This window comes from Pleurodeles waltl, chromosome 7 (assembly GCF_031143425.1).
Source record: "Pleurodeles waltl isolate 20211129_DDA chromosome 7, aPleWal1.hap1.20221129, whole genome shotgun sequence".
Taxonomy (NCBI): domain Eukaryota; kingdom Metazoa; phylum Chordata; class Amphibia; order Caudata; family Salamandridae; genus Pleurodeles; species Pleurodeles waltl.
In genome coordinates this window covers 1,052,609,770-1,052,621,844 of record NC_090446.1, presented here as the reverse complement: position 1 = coordinate 1,052,621,844, position 12,075 = coordinate 1,052,609,770, and the positions used below count along the sequence as shown (strand labels likewise).

The 12,075-nt window shown below is 41.6% G+C and overlaps 1 protein-coding gene across 5 annotated transcripts in view; it reads left to right on the top strand.

The window, feature by feature from the left end:
- The window catches only part of MILR1 (mast cell immunoglobulin like receptor 1), a 305,761-nt gene that overhangs the window by 262,503 nt on the left and 31,183 nt on the right, over positions 1-12,075 (top strand). For 4 of the 5 annotated variants that reach the window (XM_069199928.1, XM_069199930.1, XM_069199929.1 and 1 more), the window contains one exon: positions 9,837-9,977. The exons of the other annotated variant lie outside the window; for it this stretch is intronic. The gene's annotated coding sequence lies outside the window, so the exon portion shown is untranslated. Of the gene's footprint in view, positions 1-9,836; positions 9,978-12,075 lie in introns of those variants that run through there. 5 annotated transcript variants of the gene reach the window in all.

The window sequence follows — 12,075 nt, the reverse complement described above, 5'->3', positions numbered from 1 at the left end:
GTCCCTATAGTGCAAGCGTTTTGCCACTTTTGGTCAGGGAGCCACACAAGGCAATGGGGACTGTGAGGGGGCACTTTGGGCTCGTTTTAAGGGATAGTAAGGAGAAAGACCCTCCTGAACTACCTTTTCTTTAATCCATTTCTCCAGAAAATCAATCATGTTGGTAGAAGGGCCCTCAATATGCTTCAGAACCCGATAATTGTAATAATATTCCAAAGTGCTTTGTTTCTGCATCTTCAGCTTTGGCTTCTAAAGTTTTTAATGTTTTTCCATGGTAGATAGGCTGTTGTGCACTGTCGTCATTTTGGGTGCAAGGTCATTTACAGCATGTTCCGTGAAGTGGATTTGCTCAGCCAGCCGCCTCTGATCATCTGGTAACAGACCCATGTCTGCCACTATGGAGTACATTTTTAGTTCAAGCCCCTCTAGAGGCAGCCAGAGCGTGCATGACGGTATCTAGAGTAGGGCCTGAGCACTCTCCACTCTGGGTCTCCTCGCCTGGGGAGGTCTTGGCCAACTCTTGAGAGCCCAACACGTGGGAGGACCCAGACTCCAAAACCTCCCTTTTCTTGTTAACCTTACCCATGATGATAATCAGTCAGAGTAAATGAGGAATCCAGCTAGGGATCCGAATACCGTGGAGGTCTTGACAAGTCTGATGCAGTAGCAAAAGGAGTGGTTACTCAAGCAGAAGGCGCATTTCTGTCAGGGCGTGCTTTATGTTGTATCAATCTACTGAGAGAAACTAGAATCTGCTGAATGTGTAGGGGGCAGGGTGCTCTGGCCCTTATGCCGTCAATCAAGCAGAGAGGTTGTGGAAGCTATCAGGACAAAGCTCAGCCCCTCAGGTCCCCAATTACGGCAACGGTATTGTTGAATGTCCGGTCTCAGTTCACAACGGGAAGATGCTCACAAGGCCTCAGGATCAGTTTGATAATCTGGTGCGGCGTTTAACAGCAGGTTTCGTAAGAACCCCGTTCCCTGGCAATCACTCTGGAGTAATGGCTCTGAGAATTGTTCCAGACTAAAGCGTTCTCTACCCCTCTTGTCAAATGACCTCAGATGATAATTAGAGCAGCAGCCTCAAGGGGACAGTAAGGAGGACCTGGGGGTCAATAAGTATGCAAACCACAGAGAATGTCACAAGAATGTAAAAGTGCACCGGTATCTTGCACCGACGTTCAGAAAGTGTGCAAGTCACTGAAAATATAGTAAATCGCCAACAGAACGATATGCACCACAGTTTTAAAGTGTGCAAATCACTGAAATCAAAGCATCATTGCTTTGCATGCCTCGTTTAGTGCGCAAGTTGCTGTTGAAACTGCCACAACTGCGATATTTGTGAGCCGGCCAATCACGTCTTTAAATCTTATGGTCGAATATTTGTGTTATGCTATATGCCTAGCAATAGAAAATGCTAAATTATGTTACATGTAGTTTGTGTCTTCTACTGAACTTTATGCATTTGTTGGCCTTTTCAGTGACTGTAAGAGATTACTATGCCACTGAATACTCTGAAATCCAAACCAGGAAAGATAATGAAAGGAAGTGTTTTTTGCCACTTTGTTACCTACTTGTTTGCCCGTAATTCATACAACACTTTGTGAACAAGCATCGACCACAAAGGAGGAAAATCATTGTACATTTTAATGACAGTGTATAGGTAACAGACTGGCTTACTGTGTTTCTGTGTGTGCTCTTTTTCTAAGTGAGTTACATGTAACTGGGTAGAAAGTGCCACCTAGAAGTCATCTAACCTACATCTGCACAGAACAAGGTTAGTTTATCAGGAAACTGAGACCCTTTCAGAGAGGATATTTTCACACTTGCACTTAAGAGGCAAGTGTGAAAATATCGAGTTGGTCATATGGCAGGATTTTATGAAATCTTTTATTTACTTGATTTCTTCAGTCAAATTTCTCTCACACACTCCCCCAAACTGCTAAAAGTCAGGGTTAGCAACCGGAAACAAAACCCTTGTACACATGCACCAAACCCATTTTACGATTCATAAAGGTTATTCTGAATCATAAAAAAGGGTTTGAATTGTTTACTGACTCTATATTTTGGAAGGGGTCCTTTCAAATACCGGATGGGTACTCCATGTATCAATAGTTTGCTACCAAGATTCGGTTGTAAACTATTGATATGTTTTACTCCCAAGTTGAGGTGGTAACTCAATGGCAAATGGGAAGCTGTCTCCTTGCAATGACTTCCTCTTTAAGAATCAAGGTGGCAGCTTCAGGGGGCGTAGGAAGTGGTATCACTAAAGATTTAAAAAAACCGAAAGCTTGCCTTTAAGGTGTCTGTGCTGCTTAAATTTTTTTTTTTTAAAAATTGTTGTTTTGAAGTGCAAAGACTAGCATGGTAGACTCCTGCAGGCCTCCTTACTTGTCTTTGCGGCCAATCGGACGGAGTCGCAGTTTGCAACCTGTTGATCAGTGTTCATTAGGCACATCTCTCTCCAAATAATTATTTTAGTATCCAACTTATTAGTAAATAGGTTCGCCCGCAAAATAATTTAGTGGTCACAAAAAGCTGGTATGCAAGAAGTGACAGGTTTTGAGAGCACAGTGTTAGTATTTACAGTCTTAAATTTACTTGTACTGCTGTAGTGAGGTATTAGCAAGCTTCTTGCCAGAGACTTCATAGCACTCTTATGCATCTGTGCTCATAATATCGTCTCAACGGTTCAGTGCAAACTTTAACAATATCCTATTGTGTACATTATGATAGAAGGCAACCTTCAGATTTGACACAGCTGCTCCTAACTATTTGTGTTTAAGCACACAGTTTTGTTTTTATTTTTTCCATTATGATCCTCTGTCCTTTATTTCTATGAGGATTACATTATTATAATTACACCAAGTAGAAATGTAAAACATAGGTCATGTGCTTTGATGGCTCATGCAACTACGAAGGCTTTCAAATGCTAAACTAACGAAGCGTTGTATCCAAATATCTGGCACCAGATTTTTTTTCACTTTGAGACAGTTACATTTTTGACTTTGCACCGGGGAGTCAGTTTTCAAGCTTTCTACAGGATACACGGTTTTATGGTCTGGCTTGACAGCGCAGCACTACGTGAGCATTAGTAGAGAAGGGCTTTGGCTCCACCCACATGTTGGCAGCTAGGAGTACATGTTTTGATTGGACAAAAGTTGTATGCTTCGACAAAGAAAGTGCTTGCACTTCACAAAGCAGTGATCATTTGTTTCTTCATCCAGCTACCTGAGATTGAATTTTCAGGGTCACACACAACATTGTAATGCTATTAAAATGTCTTAGATAATTTATGGTGCTTTTCTCTGACAGCAGCACAGGTGGGAGGAGGGCAATCATTGACCTATATGGATTTTCAGGTTTGACTTGACAGTGCAACGATCACCTGGCCTTTTAACCTACACCATTATTATTCTACAAGTATTTGCTTCCACACAAACACATATCCATTTCCATTCTATTTACTGGTAATGCTTCACATTACCATACAACACTCTTTTAAAGCCAGACCTATTTGCATTGTGAAGGCTTGGTCCATATGGCAATACCCCAACTGCAACTAACTCAAGAAATCTTTGTTCGAAATACTATATTATGGTTGTAAATCTTCAAGAGATCTGGCCAACCTTCTTCTCAGACATTGTCTGATCCACCATAGACCATTTCTATCCCGTTCCTTACAGTATAGTATAATGCCTACCAGGAATTTATCAATTATCCACATTGCTGCAATGTGTATTACTGTCAGATGTATGTGGAATCTGGAGTGTGCAGCCTTCCAGACATCTCTGGAGAATCTGTCTTACCCAGTCTAGGGTGATAAACAGCTTCAGGAGAAATATTTCATACTCTACCCACATCCGTGTTTCCATTTCTGTAACGTGTGATCTGGCAGGTTGCACCAGTCTAGTGGCCCATTTATACACATTGAGGTCTGGAACTCTTGTTCCATCCTTTGTCTTATCTTGGAAGAGTGTATTTAATTTCACTTTTGCTCTACCATGTGGTCAACAACATCTACTGAGTAAGGCTTCCATTTTGTTAAATATCTCCTATACACTGGAAGAGCAAAACTGCTAAGCAGATAGTTTACTTGTTGCATGGCGATAAAGCCCAGGCCACATATTCCAACTGTGAAAGTCAGTTTCAGCCTGCATACAAAGCTTGTTGATGTCTTATACCAGTGATAGATCTCTTTTGAGGTCTGTGCCAAGGTACCTGCAGGTGTTGTATTTGTTTTATTCCCAGATCTTTTGAATTGTGGCTTTGGGGCCTGTTGTCTGTCAGTGGCAGCAGTTCCAACTGAGTTTATAACCCAATAAAGATTAAAACTTCTCAGGTGATGTCTACGATTGTAGGGAAATAGGCCTCTAGATTGTCTAAAGCAAATAAGCTGCTGACTGCATACAGCAGTGTTTTGCTATCCCCATGACAACTGTTGTACCTTTTATTTTAGGCAAATGTTCTACAGCAAAAAGAGGTGGGGATAAGGGGCTTCCTTGCTCGTTCCCCTTTCCAGGGCAAGTCAGTTGATCCTACCACACGTAATAAACCCTAGGGTTGATGATACAATTTTTTGATCCATATTATAAAAGTTTCAGTAACGTCAAACCTCTCCAGGTTTAACAAGGAAATCCAGCATGATGTACCAGTTAGTATTATTTCATTGTGTTTGGAAGCCCAGCCTGAGAAATCACATAGTTGTACACTTTAGTAAGTTCTAAGACAAGGATGTCTGCAAACTAGCAGTATTGTTCCTAAAGGAAGACATCTGGCCCTTCCTGGATCTTTGTTGTTTTGTAGGGTCTTAGTTGTTGCCATTAATTACTTTTTGTGATGGATTCTGACATTGCATATGCTTCTTGGTGAGACAGACTTTGTAGATCCAAATTTTGAAAGTGTGCATCTAGCTGGCCCTGGGTTGGTGAGCATCCCCAACTGTGTGGGTTTTTGTAGTAGTTCTGGAATGTTCTGTTCCTGATCATTTGGTCAGATGAAAACTGTCTTCCTGATGCCATTATGCCAGGAATGTGCTCTGACAATTACATCTGCCTTGTAATGTGTACCAGTAGTGTACCACAATTGTTACTATGTCTGTAAAATCTGCAGCCTGCCTTTTTATGCAGTGATATTGTTTCTCTAAGTAAAGAATATTTGGCATTATTATTTGACATTATTGAAGTTTTGGAGATTGTCTTGGTACAGGTGCTTGAATAATACTTGTTACAAGCTCTTTTTCTGCCTCCAGTTCTCCAGAGAGGCAGCTTTCAATGTTCTTCTGGTGTGAGCCTTTTGAGCATATTAGTCCCCTTGCCACAAATTTACATCCCACACAGTTCTTGGTAAAACCTCCGCCATCCTATTAAGTTCAAAATATTCCCTGACCTTCCTTTTCATTTCCTTCAGTTCTTCCAGACATTGGAAAATAAGAATGTACTTCCACGAGGCTGAGGGGCTCAGATTGATCTCTACCAAATAGACAACATCTTTAGGTGGGCAAAAAGGCAGTACTTTTATCAGTATCTTCGCTTCTAGGAGATTAGCTGTATGGAGTGAGGAGGACTAGATTGAGTTTACGAAGGAGAAAAAGTTTTGTGTCCCGGAGAGGAGAAATTCCCTGGTCATGGGATAAAGAAGTCTAAGAAGCCTCTCTCTTGCATCAGCCTCAAGAAAGATTCCCTGTTTGGAGTGGCTTCTGTGGCAGTTGAATGCAATCGATCCAGTGTTGGGTCAGGCACCTTGTTGTGGTCTCTGCCATCCACCAGTTGTCTAGTGGTTCTCACCAGGGCCCAGTTTAGATCGCTGTAAAAGAAGGGATCATCTGGTTCCCGGCCAGTTGCTGAAGCGAACAAAATCTCCTTACCTCCAAATGAACCCGTAGCTATCATGCACCTGCAAAGCACTGCTGTCAGTGTTTGTTGCAGTTGAAATCACGTGATCTTTCACTAAGATTTAATTTCTACTCTTCTCATTCTAGCACCCAATGCACTATAAAATATTTTACCTCGCAATCTCTTTCCCAGTTTTTCGTGTTCTAACAAAACAGTTTGACTTTTTATTGGATGGTTTGCTTCTTTTATATCCCAAAGAATTATTTTTATTTGGAGAGTGTTCACCATCTTAGAAAAGTTGCTCTATAAGTGGCTTGTATTTCCATTAAGCATTTGCTGCCCTTCTTTTGCCCTTCTCTTAGTTTTTTCTGGAGTAAAGTCTTCTGTGTTTTCTGCTTTGATCCCTTTATAGCTGTTTTTCTGAGACTGTTCTAGTGGAGATTTGGACTTGCGCCTACCAAACTGGTGATCGAAGATTGCTCCTCCTTCTTTAAGATTGAATAGGTTACAGAAGAATTCTTTCTTTTCTTATGCAGAAACTGAACGAGACCAGAGTTAACCTCAATAAACATCTGATGTGTTTTTTCTTGCAGTCACTTATTTGCATCTGCAAAGTATCTAATCTTTTTCAGCATTCCAAATGCTAAATCTCAGAGGAGACATATTGGATGTCCGCCCCCTATGTTATCTGTCTTCTTTCTTGCTAGCTGGAATATTGTTTTGCATACAGTGTACCGAAGGAAGTGAACCAGGATTGGCCTTGGTGGTCTTCCTTTATTTGGATGTGGTCTCAGGGTATAATGTGCTCTGTCAACATCTGATGGGTCTTTTATCTAGCGCTGTAGTGATGAATCCAGGAGTTTTAATATACATTTTCCCCTGCTTTCAAGCCTTCTGAGACCCTCAATATTTTGATGATGTTCCTGAGATTTAAAGTCATCAACCCAGTCAGACATAGTTGCTGTTTGTTCAAGCATCTTTGGTAGGCCTTTTCATGAGCCTTGCTGTCTTCCAGTTGCGAGAGTCGATCTTTTGGTTCCTCCATCTTGCGTACAGTACCTGCTACATCTGAGCCTCCTCCGTTTCATCTTTTGTTATGTGCTATCGTTTGGAGGTGCTTTTGGGATTCTGGCCATGCTGTGTCTGTATTTATTCTTGTGACAAGGCTCTGGATCTTTTTTGTTCACAGAGCGAAGTGGCCAATTTTCCTTCAGCACAGTCAAAGATTTATTTTTAGGACATGTTAGGTATGGTGCAACCTTTTCTGTAATAAGGGCTACTTATGTCCAATGCAAATCATCCTGAACTACTAAGATTATTGGAGTTTTGACAGTGACCACATTAGACAAGTTGGCATTAGTAGTCAAAATATTCAAGACTACCAGTAGTGGTCATTTTAGTATATGAGGCACAGTTTCCAAAAATAATAGAAAAATTATTTGCCAATGTGGAATACCTCTATATGGCTACCAGATAACAGCCAAAGCTGCAATGCCCCTTACACTAAGTTAATAAAATTAGAAATAAAACTCATCAATAACACATGATATATCACTCAATTAACAGCTTCAAATATATTTTGGAAATTTAGCTATTTTTCATCAAACTCAATTTGCTCTGAATACACACTTTTCAATTTTGATTTTAATTCAAACAAACAGAACTTTCTAATTTACCAGGGTGGGCTGCACACAGGAGATCTACTTACAGGTAACTCACAAGCAACTTGTTGGAGAAGTCTAGTATAGAGTGTAAGATGGTAACATAACCTGTGCAAGGAAAGATACAGGCTTCACAGAATAATGTTTCCACTACTCCACTGTTACCCCTTTTATTTGCCCCTTATTTGTTTTGTGTGCTTTAGTACCTGGTTAGCTGCATTCACTTGCAGTTCCTCATCACTAAGAGCACTGCCATAAGATTGTACACAAACATATATTCAAAGTTAAATCAACTTGTACCAAATTGATTTGGGCAAAAGATGTCCTACGAAACTATTTGATATGTTCAAATCAGCCACAAATTCACTTGTATTGTAGACGAACCCAAAAAGAACTGTGAGGAATTTTCTAGCTATTTCAGTACCAAGTCAAAATGTCTGAAGTGTTACTTTATGTTACCTCCCTACAGTCTCCCTCCTGCTAGTGTGGAAAATCACCTCTTTAAAGAAGCATCCCAGGATGAGCTTCTTGACATGATCACTATATTTAAGACCTCCATTTCACATATCTTTCACGAGTTCACTTGGGTAAAGATTGTGCACACACTCTCTCAAGCTTTGTTTCTAAACCACCTAAAAGTTGGATACGTTTCTCCCCTTTTACAAAAACATCTGCAGACTGAAGAGATCTTAATTACTTTTGTCCAATTTCTGGTCTACACATGCTCACTAAGATCTTGCAAACTACATCAGAAATCAACTGAAACATTTTGCCAGCAGCAATAATCTCCTTGACGATCTCTGCCCTGGTTTCAGAGCAGTAGGTAGCACGGAAACTGCCATCTTGTAAATCATTCATGATGCACTGTGCATCTTCGAACAAGACATTATAATTTAAACTTTGAGAACGTGTATGTTGCAAAGACAAGGTGCTGAAACGGTTTTAATTCTACCATACTAATCAGTTGCACCAGAGCAAAATAGGTGGGTGATTCTATAACGATGTCCTTGTACTAGAAGGAGTTCCTTATATATCCATCTCACCCCTTGATTATTCAGTATCTAACTTGATCCCCTGGAATATATCATTCAGCTGTCTGGCATCTTCAGCAACAGCCAATTTGTTTGGGTTACTCGTCAAAGCACTTCAAGTTAGTATGTTTTCATATGAAAGACCTAAATCACCAAGTCTACTGCTTTTTCTAGAAGTGTGAAATATTCTTACAAGTAACACACAAACTAGTACATCTGTTTATTAACAAAGTCAATGTGTTGTGCAATTTTCATTTCAAGTATTTTTGCTGTATTGGTCAGACTAATGACAGGTGACACGATTCTAAGAGCAGCAAACAACAAATAGGCTCCAACAGTTTCAAACGGGGGATACAGTGCCACCATGTGCAATATTCAAAATGCGCCTGGCTTAAAATTCGGGATGACGAATTAAAGTAACACAATTTAAAATATTAGTCAGATATAACCACTAGTGGAAAGGGAAAGGAAAAATCATAAATAAAGCTTTAGAGAAGAGTCAACTGAAGTCAACATCTTGTCTATGCTGGCTGTTTAAGCAGAAGGTATTTTAGGTTGTGCTTGCAGCTGTTGAAGTGTTTGTTTGGTCTTTAGGGTCCAGCTGTGGAGTCACTTGAGAATACCGATCCCACGTGCACACTGCACTAAAACATTCAGCCTAGGTGCAATCTTAGGAGTCTACCTGGGGTCATCCATGGAGATAGAGCAAACTATCTGTATCTCATACTACGGGATAAAGTGTTAAAGAAGCCGGCCTGTGAAAATTCAGACAAGAAATAGCACATCAGAGAAAGACGTGGATTTAAGCATGGGGGCAGGGCAGACACGACTCAATGGCAAGGGAACAGAATTCCAGCAGAATGTTGGGTTAAGTCATCAGGGTGGGAGGCAGGACTGCGAAATATCGAGAAGAGGTGGGGAATCGTCTTCAAAAAAATGTGGAGCGGATTTATCAGGGAGAGAAAAAGGGCACACATTGATAAAATCGACAATTATACTTGTAAAGAAGCATCAATTCCTATCAAATGTGAGCATAAGAAAAATAAATTCAAAATCATTAGGAACCTCTTAATGTAGCTGGGTGCATCTTAAAAAATGGGATAATTATAGTGTTTCCGTTCCAGTGGCTTTTTGTTTAATAGATTTCCTAGATATTCTGCTCATATCAAGATTTTATAATGAATACCTGATAGGAGTTTCTTATTATGCCACTGATATTTGGTACTGAATCAATCATGTGCTACTTAACTTTTACTAAGAATAATTGCAGATGGTCCTCACCATAGTTCTCATTCTCTTTTACGTAACAGGATTCCAATGAATGGCAAGATGAAGCAGGAGATGAAGCATACTTGGACTCCTCTCTAGGACGCTATTATATATATTAAACCAGTAGAAATAATTTTGTACTACATTAAAAACAAATTATCTTGGAGTTCTTTAATTTACAATTTGAATTGCTTAAATGTATTATATGAGCCTACAGTTCTAAACCGGCAAGTCTTTTAAAACTAATTGAACATGAAATCAATGCAACTTGAAAGCTCATTGACATCTCTACATTGTTATGATGAACTATTTTGAACAGGAAGTTGTGCTTTGTCCCTAAAAATGGATGTCATCCTAACTATTTGCAGAACAGTCTTACTAGGACTATCAGTGAGTCGTGGTCTAAGATCATTCCATACCTGGATCTGGTGAAACTTAGAAGGAAGATAAGGGCAACCTTCTCCAGATGCCATTATGCAGACTTCCCGAAAAAACGAGGAACTTGGAAAGTGAGAGCGGGAAAAGGTGCCAAAAAGAATATGGGTTACACAAAGCCTTCAAGAAGATTGAAGGAAGGGAGAACGCTGCACCCAAGAAAGGAAAAGCAACAGCTAAAAAAGCCTGAGCTGCCTGTGGGAATAGGCCCTGGCACATAGGAAAAACAATTGGGGGCAGGCCTGGTGAGCTGTGGGGGTGTGTGCCTTGGGCTGGTGCTGGTGGATACTGATGCTTTGCCCTGTCAGTCCTGTGGGAGGAAAGCTGGTTGAAGAACAAAGACTCGGCCAGGGCAAAGGAAGGAGGTGAGAGGTGAGGAGGGTCATGAACAGGTTTTATGCTGAAAAACCCTGCGTGGGGAAGTGGCTACATCCTGTGTCGCTGGTAGCAGGTGCTCAGAGCAGGTCCCATTGAGGAACGTGAACGCACAGAGCCAGGCACACAGAGGGGGCTGAATGGGCTGGCGTGTTAAATGGCACCAAGGCCCAGGAATGGGGTCCACGTAGGGGACAGTGGCAACCAAATGCCCCCCACCCCTCTGGGCAAGGAAAGAGGGGCAAGGAGAAGAAAAGGTACCAAAACAGGTGTGGAAGGCGTGAATCCAAACAACAACAGGGCGGGGAGTCTTAATGACAAAGGCACACATTCAGTCTGCCTTTAGCCTCCTGCCAGTGCACCCCTAGAGCTACTACCGCTTGAGTTTCCAATTCGAAGGGAAGACATTTTGATAAGGTGGTACCCTTGCTGTGTTCCATATCTTGAGCATACTTTGAGTGATTCAGCACCTTTCTGGAGTGGACGCTGCACAGAAAGCACCTGGGGTGGTGGACTGCACTATTTAGGAGACTTGTAAGTAAACAAAAGGAGTGGAGTGTGGAAGCCTGTTTAATGCTTTTTTACAGCTGACAGCAGAGTTAGGTGTGCCATTGGCCATAGACAAAACAGTGTGGCCATCTAGCAAGATTGTATTTCTGGGGGTAGAACTAGACTCCATCGGTGGGTACATCATGCATCCCAGAAGAAAAAGTGCAGGATATCATGATTAAGGCGTTGATGGGAAACGAGAAAGCTACGCTGGGCGAACTCCAAGAAATGACAGGAAAACTAAATTTCACTTCAAGAGTGATCCCGACAGGAAGAGTGTTTGCAAGGCGCCTCACACAGCTGACTAAAAGGCTGCGTAAGAGCCACCACGCTAAGTTAAGTGCAGGGGCAAGGCAAGACCTGATGATCTGGCTAACCTTCCTGAGAGATTTCAATAGGGTGCTCATATGGAGGGAAGGTTGGGTCTCAGACAGACAAGTAGCACTGCACACAGATGCCAAATGCAGCCTGGGTTTTGGAGTAATCCTAGGGGACAAGTGGTGTACTGAGAGGTGGCCTGAAGAGTGGGCAACAGCAGAGATAACAAAGAACATATCCTTCTTGGAGGTGGCTCGCATGATAGCACTGACAATGTGGCAAGCAAGGCTGAGCAACATGAAGCTGACCCTATGAGCGGACAACCAGGCTGTGGTGCATGCATTCAACACTGGGACAGCCAGGTGTCCATGGGTATCGAGGCTGTTAATCCCTTCGCTGCCAGGCCTTTTCCCCCTCAGGCGCCAGGCCTTTTTGTGGCTATTTGGGGAAGTTCACACTTAGGCCCTCATAACTTTTTGTCCACATACACTACCCATGCCAACTTTGCGTCTTTTTTTCCAACATCCTAGGGATTCTAGAGGTGCCCAGAGTTGGTGCGTTCCCCTGGAGGACACCAAGAAATTAGCCAAAATACAGCAAAAA